The sequence below is a fragment of the Canis aureus genome, chromosome 13 (genome assembly GCF_053574225.1).
Source record: "Canis aureus isolate CA01 chromosome 13, VMU_Caureus_v.1.0, whole genome shotgun sequence".
Taxonomy (NCBI): domain Eukaryota; kingdom Metazoa; phylum Chordata; class Mammalia; order Carnivora; family Canidae; genus Canis; species Canis aureus.
Genome location: NC_135623.1, coordinates 26,112,609 through 26,130,463, shown reverse-complemented (window position 1 = coordinate 26,130,463; position 17,855 = coordinate 26,112,609). Strand labels below are relative to the sequence as shown.

Genomic DNA, 17,855 nt, shown 5'->3' with positions numbered 1-17,855 from the left:
GAATGGAGACATGTAGAAAGGTTTCTTGAAGGAAAAAAGGATAACACCCTGAATACATTTAGTTTTCTGCCCCTTCTGTACCTCACATTCTTCTTCTGCATTGTCCAATGTCCACAATGTTAGGTTGTCACTAAGCTACTGCATTATAAGGGTGCTTTGTTTGAGTCTTCATTCAGTGCATTAAGTTCTGTGATGGCTTCATCAAAAGTGGTCTTAGGCATGGCACAAAAATAGACACACAGATCAATAGAACAGAATAGAGAGCTCAGAAATAAACCCACACTTATATTGTCAATTAATCTACCATGAAGGAGGCAAGAATATACAATGGGGAAAACACAGAATCTTCAATAAATGGTGCTGGAAAATCCGGACAGCTATATACCAAAGAATAAAACAGGACCAGTTTCTTATACCATACACAAAAATAAATTTAAAATGGATTAAGTACCTAAATGTGAGGCATGAAACCATAAAACTTCTAGAAAAAAACATAGGTAGTAATTTCTTTAATATTGTGCATACAGGGATGCCTGGGTGGCTCAGCAGTTGAGCGTCTGCCTTTGGCTCAGGGTGTGATCTCAGGATCCGGGATCGAGCCCCACATCGGGCTCCCTGCAGGGAGCCTGCTTCTCCCTCTGCTTCTCTCTGCATCTGTCATGAATAAATAAATAAAATCTTTAAAAAATACTGGCCATAGAAACATAAAATAAAAAAAATAAACAATTGGAACTATATCAAACTTAAAAGCCTTTGCATAGCAAAGAAAACCATCAACAAAATGACAAGGTAATCTGCGAATGTGAGAAGATATTTGTAAATGATATGTCCAAGAAAGGGTTCATATCCAAAATATATGAAGAGCTTATACAACTGAACACCAAAAAGAAAACAAACAATCCAATTAAAATGGGCAGTGGACTCATATAGACATTTTTTCCAAGGTCATAGAGATGGACAACAGACACATGAAAAGATGCTCAACATTACTAATCATCAGGGAAATGCAAACCAAAACCACAATGCAGTATCATTACACTCGTCAGAATGACTAGAATAAAAAAGACAAGAAACAAGTGTTGACAAAGACGAAGAGAAAAAGGAACACTACTGCACTGTTGGTGGCAACAACACAAATCGGTACAATCCCTGTGGAAAACAGTTTGCAGGTGCCTTAAAAAATTAAAAATAGAATTTCCATATGATCCAGTAATTTCACTAAATATCGGGTATTTATCCACTAATTCAAAAGGATATATGCACTCCTATGTTCTTTACATCATTATTTACAGTAGCCACTATATGGAAGCAACACAAGTGTCCATCAATAGATGGATAAGAAGATGTAGTGTGAAATATCATTCAGCTAAAAAAAAAAAAAAAAAAAAGAATTACATCTTGCCATTTGCAACAATATAGATAAATGGACTTGGAGGGTAAAATGCCAAGTGAAGTAATAAGACAGACAAAGACAAATACAATATAATAACAAACTAAAAAGGAGAAAAAAAAAAAACAGAGCAAAAATTCAGAGAACAATCTAATAGTTGCCAGAGAGGAAGTAGGTGGGGAGATGGGGAAAATGGGTAAGGGGATTAAAAGTACGCCTATAGTGGTGAGCACCGAGTAATGTATACAAATGTCAAATCATTTGCACACCTGAAACTAATATGATACTGTATGTTATGTTCAGTAAAGCAACAACAAAAGTGGTTTCAGCCAGTGTGCAGGCACGCTCAGGGTTACTATGGACCTCACAGTAGACTACAGAAAAGAGTCAGCCCAACATAGATTGGCGTGTGGGTTCCATCTCTTTAGTTTATGTCGAATGCCTTTTGGAAAGCTTCTCCAGAATTATCTATAGTTTGTTTTCAATTGTTACTATGTGCAACAAGGGTTACTAGAAGTAAACTCCATTTTCAGATAATAGACTTCCCTTTCTGAATTAGTTGCATTGGTTATTAAGTACTCGTCCAACAACTGCAGGACAGTGGTACAGATGAATTTCAGTTCAGACTCTTTTTCCCAGTAGTTCTTAAGCAGTTGCAACTTCCGGTCAGAAATGTTCATCTTTTGCTCCATGATTGAGAAGATCCTCCAAGGACCTCTGCAGTCCCTGAAGACATTCTTACAGGCCACCCAGAGCAGGTTAAACTCTGACTGGGCAGCTTGGCTCCAGGATCCATCATGGCCTTCACACGGGTGGATATGTCGAAGCACCTGGCCTGCTCAGCCAGCTTGCCTTCGGGATCACTCTGTGTTCTCAGTGGGCAGGCTGCAAGCAGGACTGATGGGGCTCCAGGACCAGGACACGGAGGAGCATGTGGCAAGGCATCAAGGGTGTGAGCATCAATAGGATATGGAGGAGTCCTCCTCAAGAGCCTTCTCATCTCTGCAGCTACTCTGATTAACATCTGGCTTTAGCAGAGGTCCTTCCTACACACCATTTTCAACCTGTCTTTCTTTCTGCTTCCAAATCTTGGCTCACTCATAGAAAAATTTCACTCCCACTTTCTTTGTTCCATTTACAAACTCAAAGACTACTCTCCATGTGCCTAACCTTGAGGATCATGCTCTTGACCTTCCTGCAGCAGAGTCTCAATATTGGGGGTAAAATCAATGATCACAGAAAACTTGAATCTAATATATTTGAAAGTTGTTCGGAGCACCCCTCAGAATCATTATGAAGTCCTTACTGACCACTTCACTCACTTTCACTTAAATCTATATTTTGCTAAGTACCAATATTCAAGATAAAGATTTCTTATCCACCAAGTCTTAGAATATTAGAGTTGAAAAGAGCCATAGAGACCATTTATAGAGTTCAACCTTTATTTTATTTTATATATATATATATATTTAAGATTTTCTTTATTTATTCATGAGAGACACACAGAGAGAGAGGCAGAGACAGAGGCAGAGGGAGAAGCAGGCTCCATGCAGAGAGCTTGACGCGGGACTCGATCCCAGGACTCCAGGATCACGCCCTGAGCCAAAGGCAGATGCTCAACCACTGAGCCCCCCAGGCATCCCTCGAGTAGTTTCTAAGAAGGAATGCATTTCTCCTTTATTGAAGGTTTTCTCCTCCTATCCTATTATTTTTGGCAATGGCAGAGTTGAAAGGTACCTAGGGATTACTGGCCCCATAATTTTAGAGGTGTCTCCTCCCCAACTCTTTAATATTGAACTCTGATGTATCCTCAGTCATATAAAGTGCTTTGCAAAATCAGCTTTAAGGCTCCTGTTCTAACCAATCTGTAGCCTCCCATCCACCCTAAATAGAACTTCTGGACATGCTATTGTCTCCTGGAGATCTTTAGCAGGGTAATGACTCAAAGCAGGGAGTTTGCTGTTTTTCCTGAAGGCCACCCATCCTTTGAAGCTCTTATTCTTCTAAAAATGAATAGTTAGAGGAACCTCAATCTCTACATGGTTTGCATTTGTGCAGAAGCAAGAGAACCATGTATCATAGCCTGGCTTCTCTGCTAAGTTGTTGATAATGTTCTTTAGAATTTGTAGTATGAAGTTAGGGCATTTCTTAGTTTCAGTGTGGATAAAGTTTCCTTCTCTAGTTTGCTTCTTTGAGTTTCTTTTAGTGGGTGTGGAATGGGAAGGAATTTTTTTAAAACATACTTTTTCCAGAACTTTTCCTACCCTTTCATTTTACAAGTAAAGAAACTGAGGGACAGAGAGGTAAAATGATTTGGTCAGATTCAGCCAGAGAAGAACAGAAGCGAGGACTGAACCCAGGGCTCCTGCTACACAAACAAATGCTTTATTTACCTGTTGTATTTAAAAACCAATATTAGGAGCACCTGGGTGGCTCAGTTGGTTCAACTGTCATGATCCCAGAGTTCTGGGATTGAGCCCCACATGGCTCCTTGCCCGGCAGGGAGCCTGTTTCTCTCTGCCTCTGCCTGCCACTCCCCCAGCTTGTGCTCTGTCAAATAAATACATAAAACCTTAAAAATAAATAAAATAAAAAATAAAAACTGATATTATAATAGTTTAAACTTTTTATTTTGAAATATTTCATATTTCAACTACATTATGGATTCAGTTAATGGCTTACCTCAGAAATGAATCATTATTTAAATGAAGTTTCCTATGGGAAAATGCATTTCTAAACCCAAATATTCAATTTCCTTAGTGTCAGTCAATTCAAACCACTAAGATACTGTAGATTGGGTGGCTTAAATAACGGACATTTATTTTTCACAGTTCCAGAGGCTAGGAATTCCAAGATTAAGGTGCTGGCAGGTTCTATAGTTTGTGGATGGTTGCCTTCATGTGTATCTTCATATTGGGAGTTGAGGCGCTCAAGGAGAGAGAGAAGGAGCACATGCACTATCTCATCATGAGAACCCCACCCTCATGTGGGGTTAAGTAGAGGTTTCTGACTATTCTTTAAACTGTCCTTTCCTTGAGCACTTACTCATAGTCTGGGCCTATGCTTGTCCTTTTACTATGTATACAGTTATTCTGTTTCATTTAAACTGTTAATTCTTTAAAAGTAATTATTACTGTATTATTAAACTTCTTGAATAATTTTGCAAAAATATGTATGACTATTAAAAATAAAATGAAGTGCTGGGGCACCTGGGTAGGTCAGTCTGTTGAGTCTGCCTTCAGCTCAGGTCATGGTCCCAGGGTCCTGGGATTGAACTCAGACCTGGCTCTCTGTTCAGCAGGAAGCCTGCTTCTTCCTCTCCCTCTGTGCTTGTGCTCTCTCACTCTGTCAAATAAATACATAAATAAATAAAAATAAAATGAAGGATAAAATTTGTTAGAACTCACATTTTTAAAAAAAAAAAAAGATTGAAATTTGAGGAGAAAGTCAATGTAAATAACAGAATCCTTTTTCCAGAGAGTAATTAACACTTGCATGAAGTAGAGGATTGGACTAGGTGACTTTTGAGGTTCCTTTTGGGACTGTGATTTGGGACTGTGATTTCATCTCGATCTTATGCAATGGAGAGGAAAAAAGCAATGGAATAACAGATCTGGGCAGGCTTGTAACTTGCTTATAATCAAAGACACTGAAGCTAGCTAGGTCATTAAAGGTGATGCAGTTTCCATCCTTTTGGCTGGAACACTCTTGTTTTGTAGCTCTAGAATGCCACATATACTATTCCAACTTCAGTCAGGGTCTCATGTCACTAGTGAGCCTAATTCATAGAAACCATAATATAATTGTGGTTTGACTCCACTAAATTGGAAGTGGTTTCTTATGCAGCAACTGTGACTGGAACAGGTATGTTAGTATTACTGGAAGAAATAAGCAAGTACTGGGAAGACCTGGAAAGAAAAGAACTGAAAATGAGAGAAATTTGTACTTTGGTAGTTCTTAAAGGGTTAATTACAGCATCTGTCATACAGAGAATGGATGTGTGTGTGTGCATGAGCGCCTGCTCATCCGTATGTTCCTAGCTGGGGAGGAGGGTACCAATCAGCATGCTCTACTTCGGGAACTTGAAAAAAAATTTTTTTCTAAGAATTCTACTTTCATGTAGACCCAAAGTCTACAAGAAGAAAGTACGAAGAAGATTTGGAATGGATATTGAGGTTGAGACAATGATAAAACAAAAACTGTACCCACCCTGCCTTTGGTTTTGTTTTTTTAAAGCTAGCCCAGCTGTATTACCTGACCTATTCTTAAGCGGATCCCTGAACTGGTGCTTGGAATAACCGCACTGGAACCTCTCTCTCTTGTCTTCAGTCTTCTGCCTCATGCCCATCCCATGTCCATAGTTGAATAGAGGTACTACAGTGACTAAGACTCCAGGCTCTAGAAAGAAACTGCCTGGTTTTGAATTATGGCTTCTTTATTTACTAGCTAGGTGGCTTTGAAACTCCCAAGAATTGGGGAATTCTTTCTTTTTTTTTTTTTAAGATGATTTATTTGGGGGGGGGGGAGAGAGAGAGAAAGCACGAGTGTGAGTGGGGGGGACTGGTGAGTAGAGGGAGAAAATCTTAAGCAGACACCCTGCTGTGCGTGCTCCATCTGACAACCCTGAGATCATGACCTGAGCTGAAATCAAGAGTCAGACCTTAACCAACTAAGCCATCCCAGCACCCTTGGGAAATTATTTTTAAAAAAGGGAAAAAATCAAGGGAATTGTCGGAGCCCACATGCCTGGGGAAAAGAGGGGCTGGTTAAGAATAAGCTTCAATGAGTAAGAGACTTAAAGTGTAAAAATACAAGATGTTACAAGCTGCCATGAAATGAACTTCATTCTGAACCCAAAAGTCAACCTGAAAAATAATTGAAGGAAAGAAATCTCATGTCTTAAAAAATCAGGAAAAGTTCCCTATATGGACTAGAAGCAAATGAAGAAATTAGTCTGTAAATCAGATTACCTCTTTGTAAGTGTGCAAAGATTTCCCCACATGTGTTACAAAAGCTTTGTGCTTTAATTGCATGGATAATATGTTAAGAGGTAGATGACGCAGTATGCACCAAGGGTAATAAAGAAATGAGAAGACAAAATCCATTCTTTAGATAAATGTGGCAAAAACAAAAACAACGCCTGCATTTGAGAAACCCTAGGCAGCCTTGATTTAAGGGATACCTCTGACTAATCTCACCAAAGATACAAGGCCCCAATTCACCAACACCTTACCCCCCTTTCTTAGTATTGCCCAGGCCTGGACTATGTATTCAAACAAACAATCCTAGAACCAAGCAGATCTCCAAAATTCAGAAGATACCATTCAAGTACACCAGATAAGATAAATAACATTTGGATATGCACCCAAAAGCAAGTCTGATTTCCTGACAAAATTATTTTATTTTATTTTATTTTTTGACAAAATGATTTTATAGAGAGTTTTATGCCTTTCTAAGAGACTACAAAAATCAAATTATGTTTTTCTTCAAGTAGCACTCAGACTCAGCCCCCTAAGAATCCTGATAAGCAGTAAGTTTATACTACAGTATAAAAATAGTCTTTTTTATATATTTTGATATTGTTTGGGAAATAATAGGAAATACTGTCTTTTAATATTGTTTGGGAAATAACAGGATATAAAGATCTATGAAATTAAAGTACTTCCCCCTAATACTAGGGATCAGTTAATGAAAAGAAAATGGGTGATAACAATTAAGATAAGTTTGAATTGGGAAGCACTGTAACCTTGACTGGTCCCCCAGTTAATGAGACAGTTATTCCTATTTGAATAAGGAAACCAAGAGTCAAAGATATTTTTCATTTGTGCATAAAGGGAAAAAGACATTCTAAAACTCTTCTTCTGGCTTAACAAAGAAACCTCACAAATATTTAATTACCTTTTAAAAAGTAGAGATGTCATTTTAAAAATAATTACTAAGGAAGCAAATTATTAAGATAAACAGACCTGCAGACTGTTGCAGGTCGTAGAGACCTTTTCAGAGGACATAGCAAGCAATGTCTCCTCAAGTCTGCCTGCCTGCCTCCCTTTAAAAGACCCTCTGTATAAGTATACAAAGAGTTATAATAACGAAAAACAAAAACAAAACAACAAAAAAAAGAGAAACAGTACAGGATTATGGGTTTAAAAAAAAAGATTTACTTATTTGATAGAGGGTGTGTGTGCACAAATTGGGGGTGGGGGGAAGCAGAGGGAGAGACTCTGCAAGCTGACTCCCCACTGAGGGTAGAGCCGGAAGCAGGGCTCAATCTCATGACACAGGAGATTATGACTTGAGCTGAAATCAAGGGTCAGATGCTTAACCAACTGAACCATCCAGGTCCCCCAAGATTATGTTTTTACAAGTGTCCCCAAATGGAAGAGAAATATTAGACTGATACTTTTCTGAACATCTTAGATTCAATCTTTTAACAGAAATACCTTTATGCTGCTGAGCAGTGTCTGCTTCTCTATAAGAGAAAAAAGAGGGGATCCCTGGGTGGCTCAGAGGTTTAGCGCCTGCCTTTGGCCCAGGGCACGATCCTGGAGTCCCGGGATTGAGTCCCACGTCGGGCTCCCGGCATGGAGCCTGCTTCTTCCTCTGCTTGTGTCTCTGCCCTCTCTCTGTGTCTCTTATGAATAAATAAATAAAATTAAAAATAAATAAAAAATAAATAAATCTTGGTGGCAACTGATAGAGATCCAACTGAGTTACATGAAAAGGGGAAAAAGAGCAGAGATACAGGATCCAGGGCTGCAAGCACCAATGGGAAATCAAAAAAGGCTCGCTATCCTGGAGTGAGGCCTCTGCTTCCCTCGGAGTCTCCATTCTTCCCTCTTCCTGCATGCTAGATATCTCTGTTCTACAGGCCACAGATCAGAAAATATCTATCATCAAAAGAGGTTCTAGTTTAAGCAGAGACTTGAGAAAGTGATACTTCACAAAAAGTTAAAGGAAACAAAGGGAGTAAATTATATTAATATTTGGGAGAGAATGAGTTTTGAAGCTCTGAGTTTTTTGCTTGATTCCCAAACAGACTCTAACAAACTTCTTAAAGTCATCAAGTGAATTTCCTACAGGACAATATTAATTTAAGCCGTGAATGTTACCGGTTTGTGTACGCTCCATCAGCTATGTCATTGCAATCTCTGATTCTGCCCCCATGATTATTCTCTTGCTCATCTTTGGCCACAAAGCACCACCAACAATGCTAAGTGCCTCAATTCTTTACAAGACTTTCTGAAGAATTCCACAACTCTTTCAGCCAACCTTAGATGGTCATCCTAAGAGTGGCAAAGAAGGAGTGCGGGGATGTGCATATGTATGCAGGGTCTTTTATTCTCATCCCTTTATCTCCATCAGCTGCCCAGACAAGCCCCACAAATAAATATACAATGAAGTCATATTGTACTTATACGTAAGTAACTTCAAAATATGTCCACAAAATGAGTTCCCCTTCCCCATCCCAATATCCTCAAACACACACACATACACAAAACAGAATACAGCTCCCAATGTGCCCAAATGGAAATTCTGGCACCGACACTGACTGGCTTCATATGATTATGGTTCATTTAGTGCTCACTAGCTAGCCTTCCCTACTGAATTCATAGTTTCCATGTTGTTTTAAACTGGGTTCCCCAGGAACCAACTCTAAGACTAAGTTAATGTGTATGATATTTATTAAGGAAAGCCACAGGACTAGCAACTGTGGAAGGGAAGGAAGCAAGAATACACAGAGAAGTTGAGCTGTGATGCCATCACAGTGACAGCCTTGGCTGATGCTACAGGGAACTGTAGAGCTAGAATGGCCCTTCTGCACTGTGCCAGGTTGGGCTAAGATGGCTAAGTCTTTATGCACCCACACTGATCAATTATTGTGAAGAAGCCTAAGCCACATCGAAAGGACATGTGTACATGTTCCGGCCAAAAGCCCTTGATGAGGTCCCAGCCAACAGCCCCTACTCCTGTACACACGTGGATGCAGAAGCCTCAAGATGACTCCAGCTCCAGCCACAGTCTGACTGCAACCACAGAAAGCTGGGCTTAACTGAAACTAGTCAGCCTCAGAGCCATGAGTGTTGATAATAATAAACAGACTATTGTCCTGGGCTACTGAGTTGAGGTGGTTTGTTATACAGCAATAGGTAACTGGAACAGTGAAGAATCCTCCCAAGGAACTGAGGCAGATGTATCTCAACATTTTCTAGTCAAAAGCTCTTAATATTGTTCTCTCTTTTTTTTAAATTTATTTATGAGAGACAGAGAGAGAGAGAGAGAGCGAGGCAGAGACCCAGGCAGAGGGGGAAGCAGGCTCCATGCAGGGAGCCCGACGTGGGACTCGATCCTGGGTCTTCAGGATCAGGCTCTGGGCTGAAGGCGGCGCTAAACCTCTGAGCCACCCAGGGATCCCCATATTATTGTTTTCTGATCTAACCATCATTCCTAAGTTCCCTTCACAATTTCTCTCAGGAGAATTCCATACCCTCAAAATAATATCCTAAGATCTGCCTATGGTAGGTGGCATGTACATTATGATCCTAGGGACACTAAAGTAACAACTTATATTTTCTGTTGAGAGCACCCGCACTATACTACAGAACCAAGTAGCTGCATCAAGTGGAATTATTGGAGCTTATTGCTTTTCCTTTTATCTGCTCACATTCACTAGTTTATTCTGAGACTGTTTTATTTTATTTTATTTTTTTAAATTTTATTTATTTATCCATGAAAGACACACACAGAGAGAGAGAGAGAGGCAGAGACACAGGGAGAGGGAGAAGCAGGCTCCACGCAGGGAGCCCGACGTGGGACTCGATCCCTGGTCTCCAAGATCACGCCCTGGGCCAAAGGTGGCGCTAAACCACTGAGCCACCAGGGCTGCCCTGAGACTGTTTTAATAAGTAAGAAGCTAATTACCTTAAAAGGAAAAAAAAATCAACATTGAAAGAAAAAAATTTCTTCAAGTTAATGTAAGCCACTGAAGGATTTAAGAAAAAAATAACATGTTCTGATTTACATTTTTAAAACAATGCTATTTCTGTTGTGTGGACAAGAGAAGGGAGATGGGTTAGGAAACTATGGCAATCATCCCAAGGAAAAATGACAGATAAGAATCAGTAGGATTGATGATGAATTCAATAGAAAAGGCAGGGAAAGTGGAATTATCAAGGGTGATTTCCAGGTTTCTTAAATGAGCAGCTGGAAAGAAAGGGTGAAAGAGAAGTGAAGGAGAAGAAAAGTTCAATTTTAACCATGTTCAAATTGACATGTTTCCATAATGAAAAATATTTCAGAAAAGCGCAGTCACATAATGCCTTCTGGAACCCAAAGAAGTAGTGTGGGCTGGAGGAGGGGGGTGGGGTGGGGTGGGGAATGAGAGTACATCCAAGTTGCAAATGTGCTTCTGCATTTCTTGTTTAATCAAAGTGCTTTTAATTTCCTTTAGAATCTTCAAAAATTATTGCTCAGCCTTGCAAAAATGAAGATGTCCTTTAGTAAGGTTGCTGTGAAATGTCTGCCATCTGGTGGACATAAATAAATATAAATTTAAATATAAATTTACCTCATCCAATGGAAAAGAAACATTACTGCCAAGTTGAGCAACATAAATCTTTCTAATATCACTGTCTTGCTAACAAACATTTACATCTTTGTATTTCTCATTAGGGAAAATTGATACATTTAAACCTAAATCACATCAACGTGTACAACATTGAAAAGATTTATAAAAGGAATCTTGAGTTTGATAAAATATTAAAATCAAACTTAGGTATAATTCCAAAAACTAGATTTTCTAGGAACCATATCAGATAAAAATGTAGTCTTTGGCTCCTTAACAGAAAATAAATTAATATTTATCTTTCCCCGGATCACAGTCAGTGGGTGCTGGAGCCCACTCCCACAGACTCCTAAGAGCTGATTGTGCACATGTCTTCTAACTCTAACTTTAGTGATTTCAGGTTAGTAACTCGGTATTGTTCATGGTGGTTGTATTTATACTAAAGAAATCAAGAAAGACTTGAAATTAGAGTTGTTGGTTTTTGTTTTTCAAAAAATCACCAATTAAAAAAAAAAAAGCATTCCATGGAATGGTTGTTATCATTTAAAAAATTTTATTTAAATACACATTTCCAGGGCAGCCCGGGTGGCTCAGCGGTTTAGTGCCGCCTTGGGCCCGGGGCATGATCCTGGAGACCCAGGATCGAGTCCCACATCGGGCTGCCTGCATGGAGCCTGCTTCTCCCTTTGCCTGCGTCTCTGCCTCTCTCTCCTGTGTCTCTCATGAATAAATAAATAAAATCTTAAAAAAAAATAAACACACATTTCCAATTTTGGAACACTACAGAATCTTTTAGGAAATGCTATTTTGGGTTTTATATTTTTCTTTTCTTGGAGGAGCCCAGAATGAATTTTTAAAAGGTTATTTACTATTAAAATTATTTCACAAAGGTAATATATCTCAAATTGCTGCAGTCTTAGTGAAACATTTACTAGTGCTGACATTTTGATTTTTTTTAAAGATTTTATTTATTTATTTATTTATTTATTTATTTATTTATTTGAGAGAGAAAGCGAGCGAGTACAAGTGGGGGAGGGAGGAGCAGAGAGAGAGGGAGAAGCAGATTCCTCACTGAGCAGGGAGCCCAATGTGGGATTTGATGTGGGACTCGATTCTAGGACCTTGGGATCATGATGTGAGCTGAAGGCAGATGCTTAATGGACTGAGTCACCCAAGCGTCCCAAGACTTGAATTTCTTGTACTGTTGATTGTCAGCTAATAGATGTGATGAATGATTATATGGCTCCAAAATTGGGACCAGAAACTGAAATGCTCCATATGCTCTGAAACCTTCCTGTTTTTAGAGGAGTGAACTCAAGAGATAAGTTCTTATTATATTTGTCTGATGACTCAGAAATAGTCCCTCTGATGTTTTTTGAGGGAGAGCAGTGTGCTTACCCTTACCTCTAGTTATATTGCCTTAGAGAGTCTAAACAATAAATGTGAGGTAATTCATTTCTTACAATCCAAAACTCTTGTTAACACATAAGAACAAGTGCTAGACATAAAGCTATTGGACCAGGGTCTTTATGTTCAGCTCTCCACTGTGCCATTTTCTAAAACAGACTTTTCAGATCTTGTGAATTCCATAAACCCTTAGATAAAAGAAAATGCAGCTTTCTGTTTTCTGAAACAGAAACGAAATAGGTCTGTTTCATTTCAGCTGAAGTTCAATATGACAGAGAAATAGTTCAGTGGAAAAATCCACAGGCTCTTTCGATTTGCCTTCCGTGGTAACAAGGAATGGTATTCTATAATAGGTGCAAGTGGATTGAGTTGGGAATTTGAGCAAGAAGGGGATTTGAGTTGAATCATGTTAAAAGGTTATGGAAATGCCCAGCACTAAAAGTAGTAATTAGAGATGTTTTACCAATTGTAATGCATTCCCACCAAGTAGACTCAACTTTCACTTTCTTGAGGACGGTGGTTTTGGTATCTTCCACACCTAGCGTAAAACCTCAAAAGATATTTATTTTTTGCAAAGTTGTACAGGTAAAAATGAACGCATTGTTTATGTAATAATGTCTATTTTCCCCAGGAGACTGCAAGTTCCATGAGGTCAGGGATCATATCTGTCTTATGAACACTGTATCCTCAGTGCCTGGCATATAGTAGGGAATTTATACATATTAATTACATGCACTAGTAGAATATAGACATTAGGTATGATATATAGATATTGGATCCAATGCAGATCTATTTAAATTTGTTTTGTAGGTATTCTAGCTTACTCAGGATGTCACTGTGTTTTTTTCTAGGTGATTATATATTAGGGGGCTTAATTTAACTATCTTATGATATACAGGATTCTGATTTTGTAAAGGTCTCAATTTAGTGTAATAAGGAAATTTTCTTAGTTTCCTAGTGTCTACACTAGTTGAGGGAAGAACAATTCACCCATTCTGTTCTTTTTTTCTTCTTCTTCTTCTTAAAAAAAGTTTTCTTTTTCTTATTTAAGTAATCTCTATATCCCACGTGGGCTCAAAATCACAATCCTGAGACCCGGAGTCACAGGCTCTAATGACAGAGCCAGTGAAGCATCCCAATCACCCGTAGCGTTCTGACAGTTACTCCTCCTACTCTCCTTTGGAGAACATGTGGTGTGCAGTTCTCCTGAGTTACTCCGTCATTATGCTTTCCTTCCCTTTTCACAGAATGAAGGAGCCTGAAATAAAGGCATAACAACATGTCTTAAATAAGGTTATAGGACTTTCCTTGTCAATAATTTCTTTCCTTCTAGTAGTCTAGTAGTCAAATGTTTCTTAAATACATTACAGTCAGGGGCGCCTGTGTGGCTCAGTCAGTTAAGCATCTGCCTTTGGCCCAAGTCATGATCCCAAGGATCCTGGGATTGAGCCCCATATCGGGCTCCCTGCTCAGCAGGGACTCTGCTTCTCTCTCTCCCTCTACCCCTCCCCCATGTTCTTTCTCTTTCAAATAAATAAATAAAATCTTTTTAAAAAAATTACAGTCAAAATTTATAATCTTCCTTGTCAGTTTCCTCTATCATCTGAACTTTGAATATCTAGTTAACCTTATCTTCTATCTTCCTTTTATGCTGTTTGCATGCAGGTCTCCTTCATGTGACATGATCACATGATGCTTCACTTTTCTTTATGTCTGATATACTTTCAAAGCTATTTTTAACTTATACAAATGCTCAGTTCTAGAAACTCCACCTTCTCCACTTCATGTCTGAGACTTTCCAGGAAACTTTAAGAACTCTGTCAAATTAAAAAAAAAAAAAAAAAAAAAAAAAAAAAAAAAAGAACTCTGTCAAATTAAACAACTGGTATATTTTTCAATACAAAATGTGACCCATTCAACCCTAGGAATAAAGGGACTAACAATAGTGTCCTCAGCCACTGCACAAGGGAAGTCCATGGTGTTACACAGAAAGTGTCATGGGTCTTTACTTAAGTGGTAAAGTGCTCAGTTTGGACCGTAGGCAAGAAGACCTTTCCTATCAGACTTTGTCATCATCACAGCTCAGTGGCCAGAGGGACACATGATCAATTCCTACATGATCAATTTAGCAAATCCAGAACATTCAGGTTAGAGGGATTCAACTGCAGAATTATCCAATCATTCTCAGCCTCAACGAATAAAGATTCCTACGTATCAATACAATAAGAATAACAGTTCATTCCTTGTAATTTTCTTTTTAATATATACAAAAATGAAATGAGATGTGTGGAAGTATTTTGTAAAATGCAAAAGGGAAAGGACTTGTATCATTGAGCACCAAGTGCCAGGTGGTGCATGTAAAAGACAGCACAGGCATATCTTTCTTGGATCCCTGCTCATTGCATCCTGTGGGAGAAGCTAATTATATCATTAATTTCCAACTCATCATCCTCTGTCTAGAGGAAAACCTCCACACTTGAATGCTCAGACTTGCTATTAAGAGCCTTCTCTGCTGTCTAAATTTAAAGTGGCTTTAGAAGGAACTTACCTATTTTTTTTATTATTTTTCAAATGACTTTACTATAGTTACATTTTAAAACTTAAATAAAGGATAAGAATTGTCATTCCAGTGAAGAAAGTAGATGCCCCAAGGAGAGCCCCTCACTGGAGGAAAGAAAGTCTCTTCAATAAATACTGCTGGGAAAATGTGATATTCACATGTAAAAGAATGAAACTAGACCCTTATCTTATACCACTTAGAAAAATTAACTAGAAATGGATTAAAAACTTAAAAATAAGACCTAAAGTCAAAACTCATAGAAGAAAATATAGGAAAAAAGCTCCTTTACAGGGGTCTTGGTGAAAATTTTTCAGATATGGCATCCAAAGTACTAGCAACAAAATAAAAAATTAACAAGTAGAAATACATCAAACCAAAAGGCTGTTGCACAGCAAAAGAACAACCAACAAAATGAAAAGACAACCCACAGAATGGGAAAAAAATATTTGCAAACCATATATCTATCTGATAAGGGATTAACATCCAAAATATATAAAGAACTCATACAACTCAATAACTGTAAGAATAATAATAATCCAATTAAAAATAGGCAAAAAATCTGAACATTTTTCCAAAGAAGACATATAAAAGGCCAACAAGTACATAAAAAAAGACGTTTAACATCATTAGTCATTAAAAATGCAAAAAAAAAACACACAATTAGATATCACCTCAAACTAGTTAGGATAGCCATCATCAAAAAGACAGGCAATAACAGACATTGGCAAGAATGTAAAGAAAGGGGAACCCTTGTGCACTGTTAGTGAAATTGTAAACAGGTGGAAAACAGTATTTTAAACAGGAAATTAAAAATAGAAATACCATATGACCCAGCAATTCCACTTTGAGGAATATATCCAAAGGAAACAAAAAGATAAATTCAAAAGGATATCTGTACCCCTATATTCATCATAGCATTATTTGCAATAGCCAAGACATGGAAACAACTTAAGTGTCCATCAATGGATGAAAGAGTAAAAAAGTTATTACATATATAAATACAACAGAATGTTATTTATCCATAAAAATGAGGGAATCCTACTATTTGGGACAACATGGGTAGATCTTAAGGGCAGTATGCTATAGGCAATAAGACAGATTAAGATAAACACCATAAGATCTCACTTACATGCAGAATCTTTACAAATAAAAATTAAACTTAAAAATATAAATAAATAAAGCTCATAAAAAAAAATCGATCAGATCTGTGGTTACCAAAGTAGGGGATAAGGAGAAGGGAATTGAAGGAAGGAGGTCAAAAGGTAAAAACATCTAATTACAAGCTATATTAGTACTAGGGATGTGATGTACAGCATGATGATGATAGTCAACATAGCTGTCTGATTTATGGAAAAGTTTTTTTTTTTAAGATTTTATTTATTTATTCATGAGAATACACGGGGGGAGGGGGGGGAGCAGAGACACAGGCATTGGGAGAAGCAGGCTCCACACAGGGAGCCCGACATGGGACTGGATCCCCGGTCTCCAGGATCACGCCCTAGGCTGAAGAAGGCGAGGCTAAACCGCTGAGCCACCAGGCTGCCCTGGAAAAGTTGTTAAAAAGAGTAAATCCTAAGAGTTCTCATCAAGAGAAAAAAAATTTTTTTAACTTTCTTTTTCAATTTTATCTATATAAGATGATGGATGGCAATTAAACTTACTGCAGTAATAATTTTACAATATTTTTAAGTGAAATCATTATGCTATACACCTTTAGCTTATACGGCATTGCATGTCAAATATATCTCAATAAAACTGGAAGAAATAAGGGTCAAGCCTTTTTAAGCACAAGACTTTCTTAATATAGATATCCTGAGCAGATACTAAATGTATCTCTGGATACAATCGTATAGTAAAAACCAATAGTCCATGCTAAAAGGCACTATTTCCTTTTCATTTTCTGAAAAGGAAAAGGAGAAAGGCACGTAAATACTTTAGCCATGTAAAGTAGAAGAAACAAGAACTTTGAAATCACACAGAACCTGGTTTCAAACGTCATTCCGTTTCTTGCTTGACCTTGAGAAAGTGACTTAACCTCTTTGCACCTTGATTTCTCTTGTGAAAATACAGATAGGGGATCCCTGGGTGGCGCAGCGGTTTAGCGCCTGCCTTTGGCCCAGGGCGTGATCCTGGAGACCCGGGATGGAGTCCCACGTCGGGCTCCCAGTGCATGGAGCCTGCTTCTCCCTCTGCCTGTGTCTCTGCCTCTCTCTCTCTCTCTCACTGTGTGCCTATCATAAATAAAATAAAATAAATTTAAAAAAAAAGAAAATACAGATAATACTTTTTAAGTGTTGTTATGAGGATGGACTGATAAAATTTAGCATAATAAATAACACAAGCTAATCATTCAATAAATATTTATCACTTTATTAGAGATATCTTTGTGATAAATGGACCACAGGAAAGCTACAGATGTCTAGAAAGAAACTCCACAGGGAATTAAAATACCAACTGCATTTTTTTCCTTTATATTGTAAAGAGACAACATAAAACTAGTCCAACTATAACTATCGTCTTGTAATATTCTAATATATTGGGTTTCAGTTCTCATAAGAGCTATAAAATTAGTTCCCCCTTGAGTATAGCTACTTATACGCCTAATAACCACAATCTTTTAATACCTGTTAGGTTCCAGTTCTTGAAGGGTATAAAATTAGTTCCCTTTGAATATACTACTTATATTCCTAATAGGTAGAGAACTGAACTCATCATTTTGCCTCACACAAACCGCTCCTTTTTCTGACTTCCTGATTTCTGTGAATAGTATTATCATTCTCCCAGTAACTCATATTTGAAGCTCTAATCATTTTTTCACAACCACTTCTCCACTTACTGATCTTACTTCATTGTTTTCAAAATCTATTTCCACCCATCTCTACTTCTAAGGCTATCAACCTAGTTCAGACCTCCAACCTGGTTTTTTTGCCTCTAGT

The 17,855-nt window shown here is 38.0% G+C and overlaps 1 pseudogene across 1 annotated transcript in view; it reads right to left on the bottom strand.

The window, feature by feature from the left end:
* Window positions 1–664: 664 nt before the first annotated feature.
* Window positions 665–17,855, bottom strand: part of LOC144282214 (14-3-3 protein theta pseudogene) — a 48,515-nt pseudogene continuing 31,324 nt past the window's right edge. Inside the window, exon 5 of the transcript XR_013350554.1 lies at window positions 665–4,735. The product of XR_013350554.1 is annotated as a 14-3-3 protein theta pseudogene (transcript). The remainder of the gene's footprint in view (window positions 4,736–17,855) is intronic.